Source organism: Cupressus sempervirens, chromosome 5, assembly GCF_028749045.1.
Source record: "Cupressus sempervirens isolate cs-2001-9-10 chromosome 5, ASM2874904v1, whole genome shotgun sequence".
Taxonomy (NCBI): domain Eukaryota; kingdom Viridiplantae; phylum Streptophyta; class Pinopsida; order Cupressales; family Cupressaceae; genus Cupressus; species Cupressus sempervirens.
In genome coordinates, this window is record NC_143122.1 from 301,568,859 (window position 1) to 301,595,175 (window position 26,317).

Genomic DNA, 26,317 nt, shown 5'->3' on the forward strand with positions numbered 1-26,317 from the left:
CAAGTTCACTGAGATAAGTAAGAAAGTGGACTTGGCATTCAAAGAAGGGGGTTTGTATGCCAAAAACAATTGTGGTCCAATATAAATGTATCTCAAAACTTACTCTGCATAACAAGGATGCTTGAACAAAATACCATCGCCTCCATTGTCTATTTAATTATTCCTTTGTTCGTCTACACTCAATGAAAAAGATTTTTGCAAAAACTAAACTCCTTCCTTATTAAAATATCTGATCCTACACTTATAAAAAATTCTTGAAATGTAACTAATCCTTACACATAATCCTTTGACTATTTGTTGCGAAGTCAAGTGGAACTACCCCGAGTCAACGATTCGCACTGCACAATTTAGTCCCCTCGTAAATGCTGCTGACTACACATTACCATGTTATTATTAATCTCATTCTAAATAATTACTATGATTTCAGATACATATTCATCTAATCAAATGAAAGTGTGTCCCTTTCTCAAAATTATGTTTGTGATCTAAGACAATACATACCTCAGGTAGATTTAGGACTGACTTGTCTTCATTTTGTGACCCATCTTTATATGCTGCAAATACGACAGTCTGCATAAATAAATAGGGAACCATTAAAAGGGAGAAATTAAATAATGATAGAGAGTTGTTAGAGCAGATACAGACCATCCAACACTAGATCTTCAACTTTGATCTCCACTGTCCTTTATGGTGATGGTTGTTTCCTTGAATCCTGCAATTTAGTAGATTTTATTGTATAAAATTCGTGCATTGTTATTGCCATTTACTATATATTTTCAATGTAACAGTATAGGATATCGCTGATAAATATTTACATTGTTGGAAACATTACAAACTATATTTAAGTAAAAAATGGATATAGATAACATTTTAATTTATTGGGCTAATCATTAGATAGACATGATGTATTTGAGATTTAGCAATTTGAGTTTTGTGGAGAAGACTCCATATTTTTTAAAAAAAAGTACAAATAATTATTAATGTTTCTATTTATTACTTATTTTTTAATGATTTAAATTTAAAAAGGATAGAAATGTTTCTAAAACATGTAAAAAATAGAGAAAGTTTAGTTGTGATTGAAATGTTTCTATTTGTTCTTTAATAACTTAAATTTAAAAGGAATGCAAATATTTCTATAATATTATAGAAAGTTTCTATTAAAATATAGATTTTATTTTAAAAGTATTCATGATTAGAATATAAATATTTATTAAATATGTATAAACCATAGAAAGATTTTAATATATATATACGAATTTTGTGCATGCTAGGGTTTCACCAAACTTTGCATGCGAATATATATATGGTGAAACCCTAACTTTTGCATCTGATTTGATTCATGAAATTGCAATTGAGGAAGGAGTTTCTATAATGGAAATTATTCACCCGGATGACATAATGTCTATTAATCAATCTAATTGTCCAAATGGGACACAATTGGTGAATGTGGAAAATCCCCTAGGTCTTAATGAAGTACAGGAAGGAACAACTAATTCCTTATATCCAAAATCATTTGACAATTTTTAGATGAATGCTCTCATCCAACCTAAATTGTTAGCATCTACTAATCTTGAAGTAGCCCATCACTTGAATGATATAAATAAATTGAAGCTTCCTTTAGATTATTGTCAGATCAATGAGCTTGTAGAATCTCAAATGAGGACGGCTAATTTATCTGAAGAAGGCCACATTTTGAATGAATTAAATGATGCCAATGTGATGAATCCGACTGGTCAAGAATCAGAAAGTACTCAACAAAATGGAAATAACATAGATAGAGGGTATTTTGACTTCTCAATTCATTTTTCATTAGATCAATCCCCTATTGCTCTCACTGCAGTGATGAAGACTCCAAAAAAGAGAGGTAGAAAGCCGAAATCTGCAAAGACGTTATTGGAAGTGGATGCTGGTATTCAATCCACTCTTGATGATAAGTTTTCATCAGTCAAAAGATTGACAAGGAGAATGAGAGGTTCTCCTTGTCAACAATGAAAATCATTATGTGGAATGTCAGAGGTATCAATGCCTCTGACAAAATAGGTAGGATCAAGCAGTTGCTAGATTCTACAAAAGGAGATATTATTCTTCTTCAAAAAACTAAATTATTAGAACAAGTTTTTAATAAGACATTGGTTAAATGGACTAATTGGATTTTAGTTCATGTAGAGGGGCATGGGGCCTCTGGGGGTTTAGCAATTTTATGGAATGCTAAAAGTATTCATGGTATTCTTATTGGGCAAGATTCCAATTGGCAGTTGCTGAAAGTTAAACACTTTGATTTGAAATTCCTTATCTTCAACATATATGGTCCCACATCTACAAATGATAAGAGGAACCTTTGGGGTGTACTGACGAATCTTATCCAACAAGAAAGAGAAATGAATTTTATATTGGGTGGGGATTTCAATGCATTACTATCAATGTCTAAAAAGAAAGGGGGAATTTGTCTGCCTATTAGAACTATCCAAGATTTTTCTTCATTTGTAGAAGATAATAATTTAAGTGACATTTTTCTTGACAATGGATTATACACATGGACTAATCGACGTATTGGTTTTCTAGAAATTGTTGAGAGACTGGATAGTTTCTTGTTTTCATAATCATGGAAGCTATTGAGTTTTAGTTTTAAATCCAAAATCTTACCTTTTGCTGCATTAGATCATTTTCCAGTCTAGTTATTAATATCAAAGAACAACATATCGCAACGTCTTTATCAGGTTAGTCCTTTTAAGTTTGAACAGATGTGGTTTAGGCATCCTAATTTTATTATGCTTTTAAAATGTTGGTGGATTAATGCTCCAACATTTAAGGATCCTAAGATGCTTTAGTTCTCTAAAAAGCTTCTTTACATGAAAGGGATGATCAAGGAGTGGAATGTGAAGGTTTTTAAAAATGTGTTCAAGCAAAAACAAGATGTCTCAGAAAAACTTGAGAAGGTAAATTCAGTCATCATTCAAAAAGGTCTTAGCAAAAATCCTTGAAAGAAGAATGGGAGGAGATTTGCAATAGGGAGGAGATTTATTGGAGAAAAAAGTCTCTTGAACTATGGTTAAGAGATGGTGATAAGAACACAAATTTTTTTCATGAAACTGCTAGAGTTAAAAGGGTAGTTAACACTATTTTTTCAATTAAGCACTTAGAATCTGGTCATCTTATAGAAGATGACAATGGTATTAAGGAGGAAGGTGTTGGCTTTTTTTGAAATCTCTTGGATCCCCCTCATTTGGATCCTATTGATGACAATTTGATTAATGATTTTATTAGTTGTATCCCCCCTCTTATTACAGCAGATCATAATAGGATGTTGCTTGCCCCTTTCACATTGAAAGAAATTAAAAAAGTGGTATCTTCATTCCCACCTAACAAAGCCCCAACTCTTTTTTATCAAAAATGCTAGGATTTTATTGGTTCTAATTTATTAGTAGTGGTTGAAGAGTCAAGAAGGAATGCCAAGATGATCAAGAGCTTCAACTCAACTAACATTAATATTATTCCAAAAGTTAAGCAGCTGGCCTCTTTTGCTGACTTTAGGCCTTATCTCTTTATGAAAAATGATTTATAAATTGATTACTAAAGCTATATACATGAGGTTTCAGCAATTTATTCCTCATATCATTTCTTTAGATCAAGGTGGTTTCGTGCTAGGAAGAGAAACATGGTAAGGTGCTATTGTTGCACATGAGACTCTTCATTCTATCAATTCTCATTAGTTGTCTAGTTTTGTGATCAAGCTTGACATGATGAAGGTCTATGATAGGGTTAGATGGTCATTCCTCTTTAAAGTTATTTCCAAATTTAGTTTTTTAGATAAGTGGTGCAGATGGATCAAAAATTGTATTTCTGGTGCTTGGTTTTCAGTCATTATTAATGGAGAGTCAACTGGTTTTCTCCCCTCTTCTCAAGGGATTTGTTAGGGTGATCCACTATCTCAAGTTTTATTTATTCTTATGGTTGATGCTTTCAGCAGATTCATCAATAGATCTTCACAATTGGGCTTATGGCAAGGAATTTTGATTCCTCGTACATCTATCACAGTTACCCATTCCCTATTTGCTGATGATACTCTTCTTTTTGGTACATCAAATGTAAAGGAAGCTAACTATATTAAATATGCCTTGGACCTATATTCAGAAGTTTTTGGTCAGAGAATCAATGCCAAAAAATCCAAAATTTTTATTTTCAACACTAATGATGCAGTAGCTCAAAGGATTTCTTCAACTTTGGGTTTCCCGGTGGATCATCTCCCATCCGTTTATCTTGGAATTCCTTTTTTCATGGGAACAAACAAGACAAATTTTTGGCTTTCTATCATTGATCGAATTAGGGCTAGGATCTCTACTTGGAAAGCTAGATGGTTATCTTTGTTAGGCCATATTTTGCTAGCTAAAGCTATCCTAACAACTATCCCAAACTATTACTTGTCAATTCTTAATGCTCCCTGTTCTATAATCTTGCAAATTCAAAAGATTATCAAAGACTTTATATGGAAAGGAATTTTGTCAGATAAAAAGAAGCTTCCTCTTGTTTCTTTTCTTGAAATGTCTCATGATAAGGCATCTGGGGGTGTGGGGTTGCATGATATTGCTACTAGAAATAAGGCTTTTGGGGGCAAGCTGGTGTGGAAAATGTATACAAAATCTCATGCAAAATGGCGTTCAATCAGGCAAGAAAAATATTTAGATTCTCCAAGTGCTTCCAAAATTTTTACTGTCTTATCCTCCTTTAGGTTCAGCCATATGGAACTTTATGATGTCTTCAAAGGATATTGTTTGTAATTATGTTACTTGGGAAATTCACAGTGAGAGAAAGTAAAGTTTTGGGAAGACTCAAGGAATGGATTTCCCCCTCTATGTAGACAAGAAAAGTTGGATGAAGCATGCCATGTCCTAAAAGCTAAGTGGGGCTCCTCTTTTTGGGGCTATGTTTTGGCTATTGAAATTCATTCAAAAAGGGTTCTCTAGAAAGAACCTCCAACACATCTTCTTAGTCAGCCAAGTCTCCTTTCCTTGAGGGACTCTCTTGCTAAAAGAATTGTTTTTCTTTCTAATAGGGAAGATATAGTTATATGGGCCCCAACCAAAGGTGGTGATTATTCAATCAAGGAAGGTTATTATGGTCTACGACAAACATATAATTCAAGCAGGAAGTGTAGAGCTTTCCTTTTTTTGGAACTCCACTATGTTGCCCAAGGCTGGATGTTTTGCTTGGCTAGCCCTTAGAAAAAGAATACTCACCAGCGAATGGATGTCTAGGCTAGGTATTGCTGAATCTTTTATTTTCAAATTATGCAACAAGGAGCTAGAATCTACAGATCACCTCCTTCTCCAGCGTCCCTTTTCTTCTCAGTGTTGGATTTTTGTGTTGAATAAGCTTCAAATGTCTTTACCTCTGCCAAATAGTCTTTGGGACCTATTACAATCTTGGCCAGTTCTATTCTCAAGATCTCTATTTGCTAGTATTTGGAAGTGCATCCTAGCTGTTGTGGTGTGGGCCATCTGGTGGGAACATAACAAGATCATTTTTTGTAATGAAAAATTAAACCTAGAATCTGTTCTAGATGGGATTGAGAATGCAATTTCAGAAATAGTAAATGCAAATATATTCAATTGTATGAATAATATATTTTTACTGCTTGTGATTATCTTCTAAAATTGTGGAAACAAATTAAGTTACCTCTAGGTTTCTCTACAAACTAGAATTCTAATCATCAATTCGATCGACTTCATGTAAAATGGTCTCCCCCCTCTAGAAATTTTCTAAAGTTAAATTTTGATGGTTGCTCTCGTGGGAACCCTGGTAAGTAAGGATTAGGTACTTGTATTAGGAATTGGCAAGGTGAAGTAGTTGCAATCAAAGCATATGTTTTACCAATTGGTACTAGCAACCTTGCAAAAACTCAAGCCCTATTGGCAGGTCTAATTTTGGCAAAGAGATGTAATGTTTCCACCATCCATATTGAAGGTGATTCTCAGGTAATTATAAATTCTTGTCTCTCATGATCTTCTCATACTTGGAAACTAGCCTATATCCTTCAACAATGTTGGGATTTAATTGATTCTTTTCAAGCTACTTGTTTCTCTCATACTCTGAGGGAGAGCAATAAACTAGCTAATTGTTTAGCTAATCTTGGTTGTGAAGGCTCCATATTTGAATCTTGCCATTCAGAGGTTATTTTTTTGAAATTCCTATGCTTAGTAGAGTGCCATATTTGGGACACAAAGAAGATGAATGAAGGTTAATAGAAACTAGTACTATAATTGATCGACTCATGGCTATTAGTTTGCACATTCTTTGTGCATGAGGATTCATCTTTTTGCTGAAAATGGAAATTTTAGAGTTGGCCTTCATGGTTCATCTCCCAGAAGTTGTTTTGGATGGTATTTTTTGGTTCACAAATGCTCCAATTAGACAGGAGGTTCAATGCTTTCTTGATTTTAGTTAAATCTTTCAGAAGGAGAGGTTCATTGGCATAATTGGACCCTGATCATTGTTGAGTATTGATATATATCATATTTTGGGAACTCTTGCTTAGTGCAGAGAAATTGTATTTTGTTGTAGGTATGCCTGGTATGACATATCAACTTTTAACACTTTTGTACTTCAGCAACGATTCAAAGTTTTCTTGCTAGTTCTTTCTCTGATGAGCCCTTGAACTAGTTTATTAATAAATATATTATATAAGTGCTATGTCACTTTTTGATTAAAAAAAAAGAAAAGAAACATCTTATTAAAATCTAGATTTTTTCCTAACTCAATCTATTTTCTTAAACAAGCTACATCATAATTATTATTATTTAGACATGCATAAAACTATTAATATTTATATTTTCTATTTAGTAATTGAATTTTTCAAATATTTAAAAACATATTTAAAAAATCTACTACAATCAAGATTTTACTGTAAAAGTCACTAAAAATGAAAAAGAAAAGTTCATAAACTTTAAATTAATTTAATGCAACCAAAATATTGTTTAAATATGTTAAAAAATATAAATATCATATTAACATATAAATGTTTTTTTTAATATCGGTAAACGGCCAAAGCCTACATTAATTATTGTTATGTTTTGTAATTATTTATTATATGTGTTAAGTGAATTTGAACCCAAGACCTCCCACATAAGAGGCTTAGTTGTGTTGTAGGCTCTTGCCTAATATTAACATATAAATGTTAGTATTAAAGTTGGTAAGAATATAATAAGTGCTTCAATAACTTCTAATAAATTAGGGTTGTTTAGTAGATCTTAAGTAAATTCTAATCCTATTTTTTTAATCTTGCATAAAAAAGGGTCACTTGATAAATTAAATCCTAAATATAACCCTAAAATTGAGGCTAACTATAACCTTTGCATTAAAATCCTATTTCAAAACCTAATTGAAGCTTAATTTACATAAAATTAAAACAAGTTGGCCTTAATCCTAAATTATAATATTAAGTTTTAGATGCATGGATATAGAAACACATGCACATACTTGAAACATGACCCTAGTTTTAAATGATATGTAATCCAACTTGAAACCTAAACCTCAACTTAAACCTAAAAGTAATATAATTAATTTATTACCCTAATTGAACTCTAATATTCTCCTTAAATATAATAAAACCCCAATAATAAATTAAATCTAACCATAATAAAACACTTAACTTTAAAGTTATCTTCAACCCTAACTATAAATCAAATATTTTCCCTCTTATTTGCACCTAACCCTAAGCTAACCTTAACTCTAGCCTTAATTTTCCTTAGATCATAGCATTAACTAGACTAATATATTTGTATTTTAACTCTAACTATAATTTAATCTAAAGCATAACCATAGACTTTAACCCAACCCTAACATTCATGATAACTAGACCCTAATTTGAATCCTAACAAAATCCCCATTTGAATCATAACCAAAGCATAGCTAGAACAATACCCTTAGTCCTAACCTTCATCATAATTCTTACACTAACCATAATTATAACCTTCATCCTAACTCTAACCCTATTTCAAAAACTAACATAAAACCCTTTACCTAACCATAATCCTACAATTGATAAATCTTAATCCTAACCATATTTATAAACTCAAATCCCTAATATTAATCCTAATCATAATTGCAATTATAATACTAACCATTCATTGTAAACACATACACAAACCTTAACCCTGACCAGAAGCATCGATCCTAAAGATAAACCTTGATCTTAAAATTTAATTTCTAAACCCTTATTATAAATGATAAACCCTAAATCATAATCTTGAACCTAATCATAAATTTATATGCTAAATCCTTATCCTAAATTCTTAACTGTGGACCTTAATATTAACCCCTAAATAATGTTAAATTATACTCGTATAAACCCTAACAATGTCATAACCCTAAATCTTACCCCAAAATTGAGCCTAATTATAACCTTTACACTAAAACCCTATTTCAAAACCTAATTGAGGCCTAACTTACATAAAATTAAAACAAGTTGACCCTAATCCTAAATTATAATATTACATTTGAGATACATGCATACATATACACATGTACATACATGAAGCATGACCCTTGTTTTAAATGATATGTAACCCAACTTGAAACCTAAACCTCAACATTATCCTAAGAGTAATATAAATAATATATTACCCTAATTGAACTCTATTAATACCCCCCAAAGTATAATAAAATCCTAACAATAAATTAACTCTAACCATAACCAAACTCTCAACTTTAAAGTTATCTTCAACCCTAACTATAAATCAAAGATTTTCCCTCTAATTTGCACCTTATCCTAAGCTAACCTTAACTCTAACCTTAATTTTCCTTAAATCATAACATTAATTAAACTAATATATCCCTATTTTAACACTAGCTATAATTTAATCTTAAACTTTAACCATAACCTTTAACCCAACCCTAACATTCATGATAACCATACCCTAATTTGAATCCTAACAAAAGCTCAATTTGAATCATAACCAAAGCATAGTTAGACAATACCCTTACTCCTAACCCTCATCATAATTCTTATACTAACCATAATTATAACCTTCATTGTAATAATACCACTAACCCTAACCCTTATGATAACCCTATCCCTATCCCTTACCATGATGTACACCCTAACTCTAAACTTATTTCAAAAACCGACCCTTAAACCATTTACCTAACTATAATCCTAAAATTGATAAATTTGAATCCTAAGTATATTTATAAATTTTAATCCCTAATATTAACCCTAACCCTAACTGCAACCATAGTACTAAAAAACCATTATAAATGCATACGCAAACCTTAACCCTAACCATAAGCATGGATCCTAAAGATAAAACTTGATCTTAAAATTTATTTCTAAACCCTGATTATAAATTCTAAAACCTAAACTCTAATCTTGAGCTAAATCATAAACCTATATGATAAACCCTCATCCTAAATCCTTAACCATTGACCTAACTATTAACCCATAAATTAAACTAAATTATTGTCCTAAATACAACATTGACCCTAACAATTTCATAAACTTAAAACCTTTATCCTAATTCTAACACTAATATTAAAAACGATGTAAACTCTAGCCCTAATGAAAATCCTTTAATTCTAAGCCCTAATCTTACTCTAGTTGAAACCTAAATCTTAACCATAATACTAACCATGACGTAAATCCTAACCTTGAAGATAATCCTAATCCTAAGCTATAATCTCAAACTTAATCAAGATTTCAATCCTAACCATAATACAAACCATGATCTAAACAAACACTCTAGCCATAATCCCAAGCCTAACTCTAGGCCTAAATGTTAAACTTTAACCCTAACACCAACTCTAGATATAGTCATAACATTAACCATTCTATTAACATAATCTTTTATCCTAACCCTAGCAACTAATATTGATCATGACATAAACTATAGTCGTAATGATAATATAAGTCCAGTGACCCTAACACTCTCCCTAACTTTAATATTAACACTAAGCACATTTCCACTCATAAACACATTAACACTAAAGCGTATTCCTAATTATTATAATAATAAATATATAGTAATAGTAATCCTAATACTAAACCTAATGATGATATAAATTGTAAAGTTATATTTTAAACATAATCAAATTAATTATTCAATGTGTTCTACGCGTCAGGATTGCTACTAGCTAATATATACTCTATATGTAAAATACGCCCATCGAAGCGTTGAAATTTTTCATTATTCACTTTTAATATGCATAAAAAAAATTGAACACCTCAATGCATCTCGACGTATTTTACATATAGAATATATATTACCTAGTTATCATTTCTTTCATACCATTTTAAAGCCGATAAACTTACTCCTAGGAAAAGTTTATATGGGAGCAGGGAAATAGTTAAGGACTTGAAACTCATGCAAAAAAAATCTGCAATGACATGTAAGATATATAGCGATAAATGGTTTTTTTGAGTCCGTCAGTTATGTAATGTCAAATTGATTTTGTTTTCCGTCACCGTACTCAGCACAACTGCCTTCAAATCATAAAATTTCTCTTGCCAGAGAAGATTTTAACAACAACATGGCCATGGATTGCTCATGGTCAAGTTTGATTCCTTACAGAAAGTCTAAACTGGGACTTAATAAAAAAAATAAAAGTAAGAATAAAAGTGTTCAATATGAGTGTGTCCAACTTAATTAATTACCTAAGAGGATCTTCAGTCATATAAAGACTCTAAAATCTATGAAGGACTAGAAATCCATGTAATACCAAAAATGAAAATCTATGAAACTAACTAATAGGAATGAAAGTGAATTCATGAAAGACCATAAAATCATGAAACTCAGACAATCGTAAATGTTTTGAAGATAGTTATAAATTAATCTGAAAATAATTTACAGTATATTAACATGGTAATAACTAATCTCATATAATTTTTTTTTTACAGATTTCTACTATGAGATGACATCAAATATTTCCTAAGTTTTTAACAATATTCACTTTGCCTTTCACAAACCATTTGCTATTTTTGATTAAGCATTGTCAAATTTGTTTCAATCATCATATCTAGAAGTATGGAGGCGAGAATGTTCTTTCACCGCTACCATATCTAGAAGATAATTCCAAGTTGATTCTAAGCAGCTCAGTTCGCCCAATTGGGTTGCACATATTAGTGTTAGTAATAGAAAATAGAAATCTTGGGAAAAGGAAGTTGTGGATTCAAGAAAAATAAAAGGAGTTGTGCAGAAGGAGAATGCTTCTATTTCATTGGGAGTTCAACATTTTTTTGCTAGGGTTTTAAAGAAACTACTTTTTGAGAGTTTATTGTTCCCACTTCATTCAAAATTAAAATTTCTAATAAAGATGCATTATCTCCAAAAAAGACTCCAGGATAGAGGTAAGTTTCTTTTTATTGAAAATTATGTCAAAAATGGTTTTATTCTTGATTGTCACAGGGAAAATTTGAATTTAACTTTATGTCAAGAATGGTTTTATGACTTTGAATGTTAAATAATTGCTTATGACTATGAGTAGGTAATGTGTTCTTTCATTAGAAATAATAGTATTGATGAACTATATTTTGTCTCTTGGTCTATTTTATTTCATGATAGTTCTTCCATATGACATATTGGTTGTTGCATTTTTTATTTTTTTCTTTGAATTTTTCATGGTTTAAATTTTTTATTGATCACTGGGTCTAAAAAAAGAGTAGGAGAAATATCAAATCTGAAAAAAGCAAGAAGTGAAAATAGAAAGGATGGAGAGATGTTGCAAATTATTTGATAGTGCAATAAAAATTGAAACAAAACAATGTGAGTTACAAAGAATCCAACAAAATTAATAATTACAACCATTGACATATAGGCTTACTTCTAACAGGCCTATCCATTGTCATTAATGAAACTCAAGTCTTTGGCCTTTCATTCCAACCTCCGTATCGATGTATTTAATTACTCAATTTATGATCTTATTTATTGAACAATTATTTAGAAATTAATATGACAAGAGTACAACTTCATTCTTTTTCCAAAAAAGTATGGAATGTGAGATTATATTGCATGTTTTGTTTTATTATTAAGATTTCTTACTTATTTACTAAACAAAATTGGTTGCACTCTTTATTACTAAAAAGGTGATTAAAGTTTATCTTTTCAATATCACTATAAATGGACAACCATTTCTTTGACAATTTCTAAAATTATATTTTTTTTACAAATAAAAAATTATAAATAAATATTAATAAAGTTTTATTTTAAAATGAGAAAGTAAAGTATTTTTGAAATAATTGAAGATCAAATATATTAAGAAAAAATAAAAATAAAAATAGAATTCCACTTTTTAGTTTATTCATTAGTTTATAATAGATATAAAATTTACAATGGAAAAGAAACCTCGTAGAAATTTAAGTTTATTAAATTTTATAACTTTGTATGAAATTAAGAACTGTGTTTTTTTATAACTAAAACTTTTTTTTTGAAAGAGGGGTAAACGCTTTGACCTAGAGCTATGAACCAGTGAGGCCACAAATGGGGGACCTCATCCCCATGAGATTTGAACCTTTATGGCAAGGATAACAACGCAACAACTTAACCATCACAACATGCCACTATTGGCAAAAGGGTTTGTGGTAAACATAGTGTGACTCGAACCGGAGTTGATGCGTAGCACCAGGATCATTAGCCTAACACTACGCCTCACGACTCGCCTTCACACCAACTCGGCTACTCACTAACCCTTGTGTTCTTTTATAACTAACTAGAGAGGAAAATTTTGAATATTTGTGTTTTAAAATAAGAAAGTGATTAATAATTAGTAAAGATTCATATAAATGTATACAAAAAATTATTAACATTATATATTTGTTATGTTCATTGTTGTTTTCTATTTTATTTAGAATTTAAATTTATTGATTAATAGGAATGAAATGATTGGTTAGTAATTTACTCAAATTAATTAATTAATTATCTCAATCTTTGTTACTAAAAATATTATTTAACCCTGTTTGTTCAAAAAGTTTGAATGGAAAAAACATTGATTTTAAAAATTTTAATTGAAAATTATATTATATCTAAATTTAAAAATGAGAAAAAAAGTTATAAATAAATTAAATTTATCATGAAAATATATCATTTTAAGAAAAATTTAAAAAATACAAACTTTAGTTTTAAAGATTTTACACTTTTTTTAATGAAATTAGAAAGTTTATTTTTAAAACTAATAAATGAACTTGAAAATTTGTAATAAAAATATTTATTTTAATTATAATCATGATATAAATCCTCAGCCTTACAATAATCTTAATACTAAAAAGAAATCCTTATAACAATTACAAACCTAATCAAAACTATACTTATAACCATAACCATAGTGTATTTTCTTACACTAAAATAAACCCTAAACTATTATCTTAAATTTTAAACAATAAATTTCATGTGTGTGTGTGTGTGTGTGTGTGTGTGAGAGAGAGAGAGAGAGAGAGAGAGAGAGAGAGAGAGAGAGAGAGAGAGAGAGAGGGGGGGGGATTGCAAAGAGAGAATAATTAGGAAATAAAATAGATGGGGGAACATGTGAGAGATCCAGTAAGAGAGGGGATACATAGGATGATAAATATTAGGTAGACATAGAGGGTGAATATCTCAGGTAAGTGATGGTGTTGTTGGCCTCTCTAACTTTTATTATCTATTAGTGTCAAACACTTAGTCATATATAAGGCAGAGTCGGTCAATCATCACTACGACCAAGTTACTCTATATAAGCTGACTTATGTAAGACTTATAAATAATCATGTATATGCTGAGCTCTATATAGGAGCTGAACAAGTCTTTGGTCATCAAGTACTTCCATATATGACGAGTTCAATGAATACCAAAAAGACAAAGCATATAGATGCAAAGTCATATAGAAGGAGCTAAGTCAGTTAAGGTTGAGTAACTTTAGGAAGAACAATTACAACTAAGCGTTAGAGATAATATGTGCCGAGTAACAAAGGGTGAAAAAGAATGTCTGAAATGGTACAAACTTTGAGTAAACCATTTTGAGCTGACATGAAAACAACATTTAATGATTGTAGACTTTTTTACAATGGTTGATACACATTTTGACATGGATCACTGATTCCTATGAAGGGAGGACCACTAATCAGATGAAGAGGCAAAAAGGGAAGCATCTAGAAGACTCTACAAATGTCTTAAAATAGGCAGATGCAAACCATATTTCATAGTGTGGAAGATATAGATGAGATGAGGGAAGTGAAGTGTTATGTGAAGGAGTTAGTTTTGGAGGTTAAGGAAGTGAAGTATTATACAAAGGAGTTAGGTTTTGGAGGATTGAAGAGAAAGTTGTGAAGCAATAGAGTTAGTGATCTAATGAAGTAGTGAAGGAAAAAATAAAGATATATTAGATAAGAGATTGGAAGGAGGAGATATGTAATCAACAATTGTAAGTGCAAACTAAAGGATTAGGTACTGAATCAATTTTTTTCAGATTGAATCAGGGTAAATCTCTTAACAAAGTGGTTTTAATTAACCTTTGTAAATCTCTTAACAAAGTCCTTACTTCATTTAAAGTATTAAATCCTTTAATCAAGGTAGACCTAATAGTCTCGTAAAGCTCTTAATAGGGTAGGCCCTTCATAGGGTAGATCATCAAAAGTGATCAAATTTGTAGTCCTAATAGGCTAACTTTGTTTCTTCACTAGTGAATATTTGTGGGTGTCATCCCCACCCTAGTTTTACTTTCACCTTGGAGGGTTTTTGGGTTACCAATTTTAAAATTTTTTTTTATGTGTTTACATTTCATGGATGTGATACACAGTTAGATTTATTTCAGCATTTGATATTTCAAGTTATGTTATACATAAGCTAGATATGAGATGGTGAACATGGTGAATACAATAAAGTTTTTTTGAAGGATAAAAGTTTTTATGGATCCTGATTCATGCCCCCCTCTCAATATCTCAGTTTCCCAATAAACTTTTGACAATTGGTATCAGAGCTTAGTTCTCTTGAAAGAAGTTTAATAGCTTAAGAGTTTACTTCTTGGAGATGTAGGCTTACGAATTGGGAAAGATTATTGACAATCAAATGATATACATCCATCTCATAATGTAAAAACTTTAAGTAGCAAGAGAGGAACTGAGGAAATCCCTAAGAAAGAGAAAAGATATGGCCATTCAATAGAATGACACACTTTATCAAGGAGTTGATACACAAGGATTTCTTGATGATGGAAGTTCTAGTGAAAGTTATGCAGCTATTGCATATCTATTGGAGAAGAACAATATTCTGAATGAAGAAATTAGAGGATTGAAAAGAGAATATGAAATCTAGTCAGTAAGGCTATGTGAAGTGACCGCACAAAAAAAGAAAGATGAAGAAGACAAAGTAATGACCAAAGAAGATAAAAGACAAATGGCTACTAGACTTAAAGAAAGGTCATTTGATGTACAAAATATTTCAAACACTCAGCTAGACATGATGAATCAACTGATACTTGCAAATCAAGAACTGAACAAGAAAGAAATGGAGATAGAAAATCCGAGATCACAAAGTGACCTACTAAGGAATGAGCCAAGATTTGAGAAAGAACTTGTGGAAAGGATGAACAAGTCTAGTGAAGAAATAAAATATTTTGAAGAACTGATGAGATCACCAAGGTCATTTAGTAACACCTTTGGATGAGGGCATACAAAGAAAATTCATCTACTAAAAAAGGAGAATCATCCAAGAGGGGAGAGCTAAGGAATACAAAATCAAAAGGAAAACCTACATGCTATCATTGTGGTAAACTTGGAAATATTGCAAACATTTGTAGAAGCAAGAATGGTATGCAAAACCCTAAACCTAATTTTATTGGTGACTATTTTTATTGCAAGAAGCAAGCACATCAAGTACATGAGTGTAGATCAAAGATGAAAAATATATCTACTACACCTAAATTTGATGGATACTGTTATAATTTTCAAAAGTATGGACATAGAGCATATGAATGCAAATCATAGGAAAAATCTAATTGGACAACTAGAAGGTAGGTCAATGCACCTAAGAAAGTTTATTCCAATTGTCACAAGGTTGGACATGTGAGAAAGAACTGCAGAACCTGAGCACCATACCAAACAATGAACACATCAAGGGTAAAGGCAAAGTGGATGCTAAAAAAACAAAGAAGGAGATGAATAAAATCTAGAAGAAAAAAGTGGAAAGTGGAAGTAGTAGAACAAATGAAGTCAAGATCACCCAATCTAATGGATAAGGTGATCACACCACCTCAAAATGGTCAAGAAAGGTATGTAAGGAACTATATATCTGATGACTTCTTTTACATCAATTCTTAACATAAAATTATGCCAAAATTCATATCTGTATAGGATAATATGTAGTAAAATAGGTTTATGGAAAGAATAGTGCAATAGAATCATTTACATTTTGAGTGTTGAGTTTTAGTTTTTGGTGATTGATTAGAGAAGTATTGTACATATTTCATAATTCTTTGGGGTTAGGGATTGTGGTAACGTGATGTATAATGAGATAGGTTGTTCTTGCGGCAGTATTGAGCTACAAGGGTTTGTAATATAATCATTGGATAATAAGAAAGGTTGGACAACTATGTAGGTGGAAATAGCCTAGGTTTTGGGTGAACCACGTTAAATCTATGTTCTTATGGTTTTCTTCTTTTGTTTCTATATTTAACTATTTATTCATATATTGGTCTAGATCTATTGAATCCTAACAATTGGTATCAGAGTGAGGTTTGTTGCTATAGATTGACATGACTTTTAGATTTGAGTGGGAGCAATGGAGGATGCCAAATTCAAGATTGAAAAATTCAATGGCCAAAACTTTTCATTATGGAAAATGCAGATGGAAGATTATTTGTATTAGAAGGATCTATGGAAGCCATTAGAAGGGAAAGCTAAGAGAAAATGAATGATCACAGATGAAGATTAGGAGATCTTGAATAGGAAGGCACTAGGATCTATTTGATTGTGCTTTGCACCATCTATAACATTCAATATATCAAAGGCAAAAAGGAATGTAGAGTTGATGGAGGCACTAGCTAAGTTATATGAGAAACCCTCAGCTTCAAATAAGGTATTTCTTATGAAGCATTTATTTAATGTAAAAATGGGTGAGGGAGGATCTATAGCGAATCATTTAAATGAGTTTAACACAGTCACTAGTAAATTGTCATCCATACAAATTTCATTTGATGAAGAGGTTAGGGCTCTCTTAATCTTATGTTCTTTGCTAGAAAGCTGGAATAGCTTGGTTATGGCTATAAGTAACTCTATCTCTAGTTCAAATACTTTGAAATTTGATGAAGTTGTTGGTGTTATCCTAAGTGAGGAAATGGGATAGAAAAGCACAGGTGAAACGTCAACCTCATTAGGTTTTGCATTTAATGTGGAGAATAGAGGAAGAACAAGTCAAAGAGGAAAAGGCCCTTTGCATGAAAAGTCATGAGGGAAGTCAAAGAAAGGATGTTCTCAGTCTAAAGGAAAGAAAGATTGCTATTACTATGGAAAACCTAATCACCTGAAGAAAGATTACATGTCTCGAAAAAACAAATAAGGATACAAAAATGAAGATGATAGTAAGAAGCTAATGTTAAAAATAATGATTTACAAGATGCTTTAATCTTATGTTTAGATAATGCTAATGATTTATGGGTAATAGATTCTGGGGCCTCATTCCATTCTACACCCCATAGGAAATATTTTCAAGATTATGTTCAAGGTGATTTTGGACAGGTATATTTGGGAGATGATGAGCCTTATCTTATTGTTGGAAAAGTAAAAATAAAGAGCAAGTTGCCAAATGGAAATGATTGGATGTTGTAGGAGGTAAGGCATGTCCCTAATTTAAAAAGAAACTTAATTTCTGCAAGACAACTGGGTAGTGAAGGACCAAGGTTGTGTAGTCATGTTTACAAACAATGTATGTAGGGTAACTAAAGGTGCAAAGGTTGGCACATTGTACTTGTGTACTGGGAACACTTATTCCACTTTAGTTGCTACTGATATTGATAATGCAGGGAAAGGTACTATAAATGTTGTAAGAATAGATTCAGTTGTTTGACACCATAGGCTTGGCCACATGAGTGAGAAAGGGATGAAGATCCTTCACTCTAAATATTTGTTGCCAAGGTTGAAAAATATTAATTTAGAGTTATGTGAAAATTGTGTTTATGGTAGACAAAGAAGAGTTAGATTTCTCAAAGTTGGAAAAGAGAAGAAGAGTGAGAAGTTGGAGCTAGTGCACTTGGATGTGTGGGGACTAGCTCAGGTATCATCTCTTGGGTTCTCTCGTTACCATGTTAGTTTCATTGATGACTCAACTCAGAAGACATGGGTGTATTTTTTGAAGTAAAAATCAGATGTCTTTGAAACTTTCAAGAAATGAAGGGTAAGAGTACAAAGAAATGTCACCTTTGAAGTTGACTTATCAAATTGACCGAATTTGAGTATTTCTATCTAATTTTTAATTTTTTTTTTTAACATATGGTCTAGATAAATTCATTCTAGCTAAGTTATATATGGTCTCACACTTTTCCAATTGGAAATGTCTATTAAATGTATTTTTTATACTAGTTTGTATCCAATTACTAAAGAAACAAAATTATTTCAAAAAAGTGGTGTTTTAATAACTCTTACTATTTTTTATGTTATTTCTTAAAATAACATATAAACACCATTTTATAGAGCTCAAAGTCAAGAATATTCTCATGTAGAGTTTATAGTGTTTTAATTAGATATAGTATATTGAAATTGAAAATTTTCACAACCACATATTTTAACACTCGAAAAGATGTTAGTTTTGAGAAAGAAAAAAATATTAAATCATATCAAAAAAATTTAAAAATTATATGACTTTCTAGAGGAGAGAGATCTTCTAGAATGTATAATTTTTCTCCTGGTTAGAATAGATTTGTTTTGAAAAATGTGGTGGGAGATGAAAATTATTGATTTTAGGTGAGTTGAAATTTCAATTCTTATAAAAGAGAAAATATAGTTCTAAAGCCAATTTTTATTTTTGATTGTTCTAGATATATATGTTATCTATAAGATAGTATGAGATCAAAGGGAAATAAGTTTTTTTACATATAGTTTTGTGGTGGGAACTAGACCCCTAATTTTCAGGGTTTTTCAGCACCTAAAAATTTATCTATAAAAATTACGAAATATATCAATTCTTATTCTAAATAATTATTAAAAATTATAATCCTAAAATCCATCCATTTCTACACATTTCATTAGTTTACTTCATTTCCAAATTCAAAATAATAATACCAATTTTATGTCATTGAAGGTGAACAGTTATACTTTTGTTAGCCTTATCTTTTACAAAAGGGTGACACAGGTTTGTGTTTTTACCCGGAAAGCTTTGGTTGAAAATGAGATAGGAAAGAAGCTAAAGTGTCTCAGATCAGATAATGGAGGTGAGTATTGCAGCAAGTCCTTTGAAGATTATTGTTCTATTAATGGAATCAGAAGGTAGAAGACTATTCTAGGAACTCCACAAGAAAATGGTGTGTTTGAGAGGATGAATAGGACAATCATGGAACATGCAAGGAGCATGAGATTGCATGTTGCGCTTCCACTTCATTTCTAAGTAGATGTCGTAATCACTACTGTCTATTTGATAAATAGAGGACCTTCAGCCCCTTTGGATGGTGGTATTCTAAAGGAAGCATGGACTGGTAAAAGGGTAAATTATTCATTTCTAAAAATGTTTGGTTGTGAAGCTTTTGTATTTGTTGATAAAGAAAATAGAACCAAGCTTGATGCTAAATCTCACAAATGTACCTTCATTTGATATGGAATAGATGACTATGGTTATCAGTTATGGGATTTGAAAATCTGAAAATAATTAGAAGTAGAGATGTTATATTCAATGAGAAGGTCATGTACAAAGAACAATTGCAGGAAAAGAAGCATGAACATGTCAAAGAAGATTATGTGGCTTTGGATGAGACTCCTAAAAATGAAATGCCACTGGGATTTGATGCTCAACAACAACAGGTTATCTCACAAGCTCCTATAAGTGTTAGATGTTCTACTAGGTTGAGTAGACCTCCTGAAAGGTTTTCTCCTTCTTTATACTCTATTTTATTGATTGATTCTGGTGAACTAGAGGAGTATAAAGAGGCAATATAGGTAGATGCCAAACAACAATAAAAATTGGGCATGAAAGAGGAGATGGACTCCTTGTTAAAAATTAAGACTTGGGGCTTGGTCCCTTTACTTGAAGAAAAAAGAGCCTTGTCTAACAAATGGGTTTATAGGCTGAAGGAGGAAGATGGAGGAAAGAAAAGGTTTAAGGCTAGACTTGTGGTAAAAGGTTTTGCACAGAAAAAGGGTAAATTATTTTTATTTTGAAGGCATTTTACATACCTTGCATTCAGATTTTGAGAGCACAAAGCGATTTGAGCAATTTGTGAAGAAATTTTGAGGCAATTGAGAGAAAATTTATTGTTGAAGTACGATCGAGTATTGATCTTAAGTTGTGCCGAGTTTTTCAGAAAGAAAAGTTAAAAAACCTTAAATGCAAAAATAGCATCATCATCACCAATGGTGAAGAATCAAGAAGAAGAGGTAAGATATGTTAAATTGGTGAAGAGTGACACTTGTCCTCCACATAATTATTGTGCTATACCTAAAATTTTTGTGAAAGGAGATTCAATGGGTGCATTATGATCGATACCACCTAAGGTTATTATGATTTACGATGTACAAAGTTGTTATATGTGTAAAATTGGTGAAGTTGGAGATTATGAAATTCGTGTGGCATTTCACAAATTATGTGATGAAGGATTACTGAAGGATAAATTCAAGATTGTTAAGAGAAAAGGGTTAACATGTGCTCTAGATTTTATGAGAAATTTCAAAATTGAATGGATCAAGGCCATGCTGAGTAGAATTCATGATATGGAGTTATTTCTAGAGAATGAGATGATCACGATTACAAAGAAGATGATACATGCTGTTACAGGCTATCCAACATTTGAATAGAAGATGACTATGCATTGTCAAAGCAAAGAAGTTATCGAGGAAAATACTAAGGCTGAGTTGAATGGACATGGCATGTATATTTCAACCATCACTGATCCATTGATTGAGTTTGCAGTGAGAGTGATTTCACAAAAAATTTATTAGTCAAGCTGACTGAATAGTGTTCAGTGTATGGCTATTGATCAAGTGTAGAAAATTGTGATGAAGGATCATACATATGATCTTGTCGAGCTACAATGCTTGCAACTAGAAAAGAACCTAGTATCAATTAGGAAAGCTAATAATTCAATGTGTAAGTTTGGATCATTGATTATGTGTATTTTATTTTATACTTAGAGTTATCTTCCTAATGTTGGAAATGTTGTATACGAGTAAGAAAAACCTTCTACTAAGAAGAGCAGTGAGTACATTGTAAATTTGAGAGAAATTTTTGATAATGTTCTATATGGATATTTTAAAGAATTAAAGCACAAAGTGAGAAAGTGATTAAGGATTCCAACATCTTTAGTCAAAAAGCATTACAACGATGTGTGTTTTCTAGTCGATACTGATTACACATATGTACAGGTAGCTAGGCCGAGGGTAGCCTACCTTTATGAAAATGAGATTGATGATGTGAGTGCAACCATTGTTACACCACTCAATGAATAAATTGATGCAAAGACAAAGCCCTTTGGAAAATATGAAGTAGAAAAAGATAGAATAATTGTGGATATCAAGATTGCTTCTACTAATAAGAAGAGAAATCTAAAATGATTGAAGACCTAGAAGGAAAGCTAGGCACACAAAAAAAAGGTAAAGAACCTTTAATGCTGACACAAGGTCCTAGAGAGGATAAACACAATGAAATTGATGTAGAGGAAGAGGAAGAGAGTTCAAAGAAATAAGGCAAAGCCCTAGCACTTGTCACCACACTAGTTAGTTAAGAAGGACAAAATTGTGAAAATCACTGAGCCTAAGGTGAAGAAGGATGCAAAGAAGGTAACACCTAACATCCTCTCTCCTCTTGCACCAAAGAGACTGAGAACTAGGGTAGAAGAAATAGTCATTACTAAGCCACCATTAAAGAAAGGTGTGGTAAAGATCACAAAATCGAGTAAAGATTGTAGTGGAACACATGCAGTTAAGAGGAAAATGTTAGCCACTAAAGGTCAGCCAAAGAGAAGAAGGTTACTAAAGAAAAGAGATGCTGAAGAAGAAGATGCAAAGATAACTAAATCTAATGAACCTGGTAACCACCAAGTCATAGTGCATACAAAGCCTAAAAATATTGATGAGGTATGTGACAACATTAGAAACTCTCTAGGCTTATCAGGTCTTAAATATGTCAAGTATGAAACATTAAGTGATGTTGTCAAGTCTAAGTAGAGGAGGCCATCTTAGAAATGATGGCTAAGCACAAGCTAGCACCTATAGAGTTGGAAAATAAGATTCTAGATGATTTTTATAGTAGACTTGATGGAAAGTGTCAACAAGAAACTATAATTGAAAAGAAAATAAGAGAAGGCACATTAGCCAAAATCATGATTGAGCTAACAAATAAGTAAAAGACAACATTTTTGGAGAAGTATAGGAATTGATTTGTTCCTAAATATAGAGTATTCATGATTTTATAAAATAAAGTTGATGCCATTGTAAAACAAAATGAATTATTGTGGAACAACATTTTTGGACTAAGCACAAAAGAAGTTGAACAAGAGAAAGAAGTGGACACTATAACAATTGAAGATGATCATAGTGATGAAGAAGATTCAGGTGTGTTGAGCCCACAAGGCAATACATCTCCTATTCATGCCACTCAACTTGACACTCCTATAATAGAAAAAATAAGAGACTACCCTAAGGTAGAAGAAACACAAGCCCAAGTTGTTGGTTTTAACAAACTAATAGAACAAAAGGAGAAAGAAAAAAAATTAAATGACCAATCTACTACAAGTCAAGAAGGACCACTAGTCTCAGGACCTCTCGATGAAAAAAACAAGGAGACAATACAGAAAGGAAAGGAGAAAGAAAAAGAGAATGAATTTTCATAGACTAAACTGAGTGTACCAACTAACACTCTAATCCCATCATTGACATATTTTGCACAATAAGTGCAAGACCCTTCAAATAAACTTATACCGAGTGCTACTATTGCTATTTCTAGCACTAAAATACAAGTTAGACTAAGTGGTGATACCCCTTCACCTACTCTAACTCTAGATGTGTCGAGAAACTACACTCTAAAGAAGGGAAAATGAGAAAAGGATAGTTCTTTAGGTACTACTATTACCTTGTATGATGTTATTGAGTTTCCAAATTAGGATTTAAATAATCTCACATTTGAATAGATTGTCATCTTGCAAGACATTCACACAAGACAGAAAAGACAAGAAGAGATGAAGAGAGAGAAGAAACAAAGGCAAGTGTTGCATGAAATTAAGGATATATTTGTTGATTTTATTGATATGTAGACCATTTATGAGAAGGCCCCCATTATATGTTAGTGCAAATTATTGAAAAATTCAACACTGAAGATATTGAAGAAAATGAAAAGGTAATGGCTTGGTTAGAGAAAAAGTTTGAAAAGAAAGTATTGGAGAAAATTTCTAATAAAATTGAAGTAAGAAAGGTTGAATTGATGGGGATTGTATGGAATATTCAATAACTTGTTTAGAAAATACAAAATCTGTACAATATTCTTTGTGATGTGCCAAGCTTTACAAATGAGTTTCAGGAAAACATTTAGAAGATTTAGGTTGGTATGAAATTATCACAAAACTCTATCTCAGTTAGCTAGATCAAGCTCAAGGTATTATAATAGATTACTTTTTGTACAAGGGAGGTTGGATGAGTTACATACAATAGATAACAGAATGCAAGAGAAGCTTATCTCCATACAATCAATGTTGATACCTCACTTGGAGGTTATACAATGAGAGTTGGCTTGAAAAAAAATCTAGCTCAAAGAGATCATAATCTTTCTATTGTTGACAACTTAATTGACTTAGCTGTAAATTTGGAGATAAAAATTCATGTTTTGGAATCAATAAAAAGCCACATGGGATCATGCTCTTGCCATGATCATTAAAACTCACAAACCATTCTTTGAAAAATATGGTTTGATTCCATCTATTGAGCCCCAACAGTAGACATAAGTGACAAAAACAAGGGGGACAAATGATAAGAAAGAAAAGTGAAAGGAGGATAGTTAAGCTAGAAATAATCATGGGAGATCAAGAGGATAGATACAAAATAATTAATCAGAGATACAAAGCTCATAATGATAGAAGTCAAACAAGGTATGACAAGCCACATCAAAATATTTGAGTAATTTAAAATATGTATACTATGTTGTAAAAGAAAGTTTTGAAATTCTATAAGAACTAAGTCATAGGCATCGGGGGAGTACTATCATATTTGTAATGTAAAGATGTAATCATGAAAAAGTGTTTTTTCCACTAATGTTAAAGGGGGAGATTGTTTTTCTCTCTAAGTTTTGTTGTCTATTAGTGTCAAATACTTAGTCAAATTATAAAGCAGAGTTAGTCGGTCATCACTGTGATCGAGTTACTCTATATAGGTTGTGTCATGTAAATAATTGTAAATAATAATGTATATGTCGAGCTCTATAAGAGCCAGTAAAGTCTTTGGTTGCTAAGTACTTCCATATAAGCCGAGTTTAGTGAATGTTGAGTAGACAAAGCATATAGATGTCAAGTCATAGAGAAGGAGCCGATTCAGTTAAGGATGAGTAACTACAGGAAGAGCAATTACAACTGAGCATCAAAGACAATATGTGCTGAGTAACACAGAGTAAACAAGAATGTTTGAAATGGTAAAAAATTTGAGGTAAACCATTTTGAGCCGACATGTAAACAAAATTTAATGATCATAGAATTTTTTGCAATGGTTGTTACACATTGTGATATGGATCACTAATCCCTATGAAGAGAGGAAAATAAATCAGATGAAGAAGAAAAGGAAAATGTCTAGAAGAATCTACATATGTCTTTAAATAGGTAGATCCAAACCCTATTTCATAGTGTGGAAGATATAGATGAGATGAAGGAAGTAAAGTATTATGCGAATGAGTTAGGTTTTGGAGGCTACAAGTGAAAGTTGTGAAGCAATAGAGCTAGTGACCTAATGAAGTGGTGAAGGACATATGAAATAAAGAAATATTAGATAAGAGATCAAATAAGATATTGAGAGGAGATCCATAATCAATAATTGTAAGTGCAGATCGAAGGATCAGGTATTGAATCAATTTTGGCAGATTGAATTAGGGTAAATCTCTTAACAAATTGGTTTTAATAGACCTTTGTAAATATCTTAACTGAGTTCTTACTTCATTGTAAGTTTTAAATCCTTTAATCAAGGTAGACCTAACAATCTTGTAAAGCTCTTAATAGGGAAAACCCCCCACAGGGTAGATCATCAAAAGTGATCAAATTTTTAGTCCTAATAGGCTAACTTTGTTACTGTAGTAGTGACAGTTTGTGGGTGTCATCCCCACCCTAGTTTTACCTTCACCTTGGAGGGTTTTTGGGTTACCAAAATCTTTTGTGTTATGTGTTTATATTTCATGGATGTGATACATAGTTAGATTTATTTAAGCATTTGATATTTCAAGTTGTGTTATACATAAGATATATATGAGATGGTGAATACAATAAAGTTGTTTTGAATGATAAAAGTTTTTATAGATCCTAAATCACCCCCCCTTGCCCTCTCAGTATCTCAATTTCACAATAAAATTCCAATAGGTGTGTGTCTGTGTGTGAGAGCGGGTGGGGGGGTGGGGATCAAAGACATAAAAGTAAAAACATGAAGGGTTAAATATGGTGAAGATATGGTGATAGTAGGGATGATAGATGGTAAAAGATAGTAGTAAGAAGTAGACAGATCATAGAGAGATGGGGTGACATAGATGGTAATTATGGGGAATCAATAGTGAGAGGAAGAGCTAGGAGAAATTAGGTAGAGAAAGAGAAGGGGAAAGAGCATAGGATGAGGTAGATAGAGAAAGAGAATATTTAAAGTATGCAATAAAGAGAGAGAGAGAGAGAGAGAGAGAGAGAGAGAGAGAGAGAGAGAGAGAGAGAGAGAGAGAGAGAGAGTTTTGATGAAGTCAAGGATACTAATGAGAAGAATATTGATTGATAAGTTGAATAACATACACAATAGGAAGAGAATAAGGAAGGAGAAAAAGAAAAGGAAATATGTAAACATTGAAAATATGACAAGGACAAAGGCACATCATCAAAGGTCCAAGGTGACACTACCAGTCTCACTAATGCAGATGAAAATAAAGAGAACAATATGAATTTATTTTGAAGCTAAGCAAGATATACAAAACCTCAATTAGATTATATGTATGTAAAG

At 31.7% G+C, this 26,317-nt stretch overlaps 1 pseudogene; it reads right to left on the minus strand.

Annotated features, from left to right (window-relative positions):
* Positions 1-315: 315 nt before the first annotated feature.
* Positions 316-26,317, minus strand: part of LOC149555776 (isoeugenol synthase 1-like) — an 81,751-nt pseudogene continuing 55,749 nt past the window's right edge.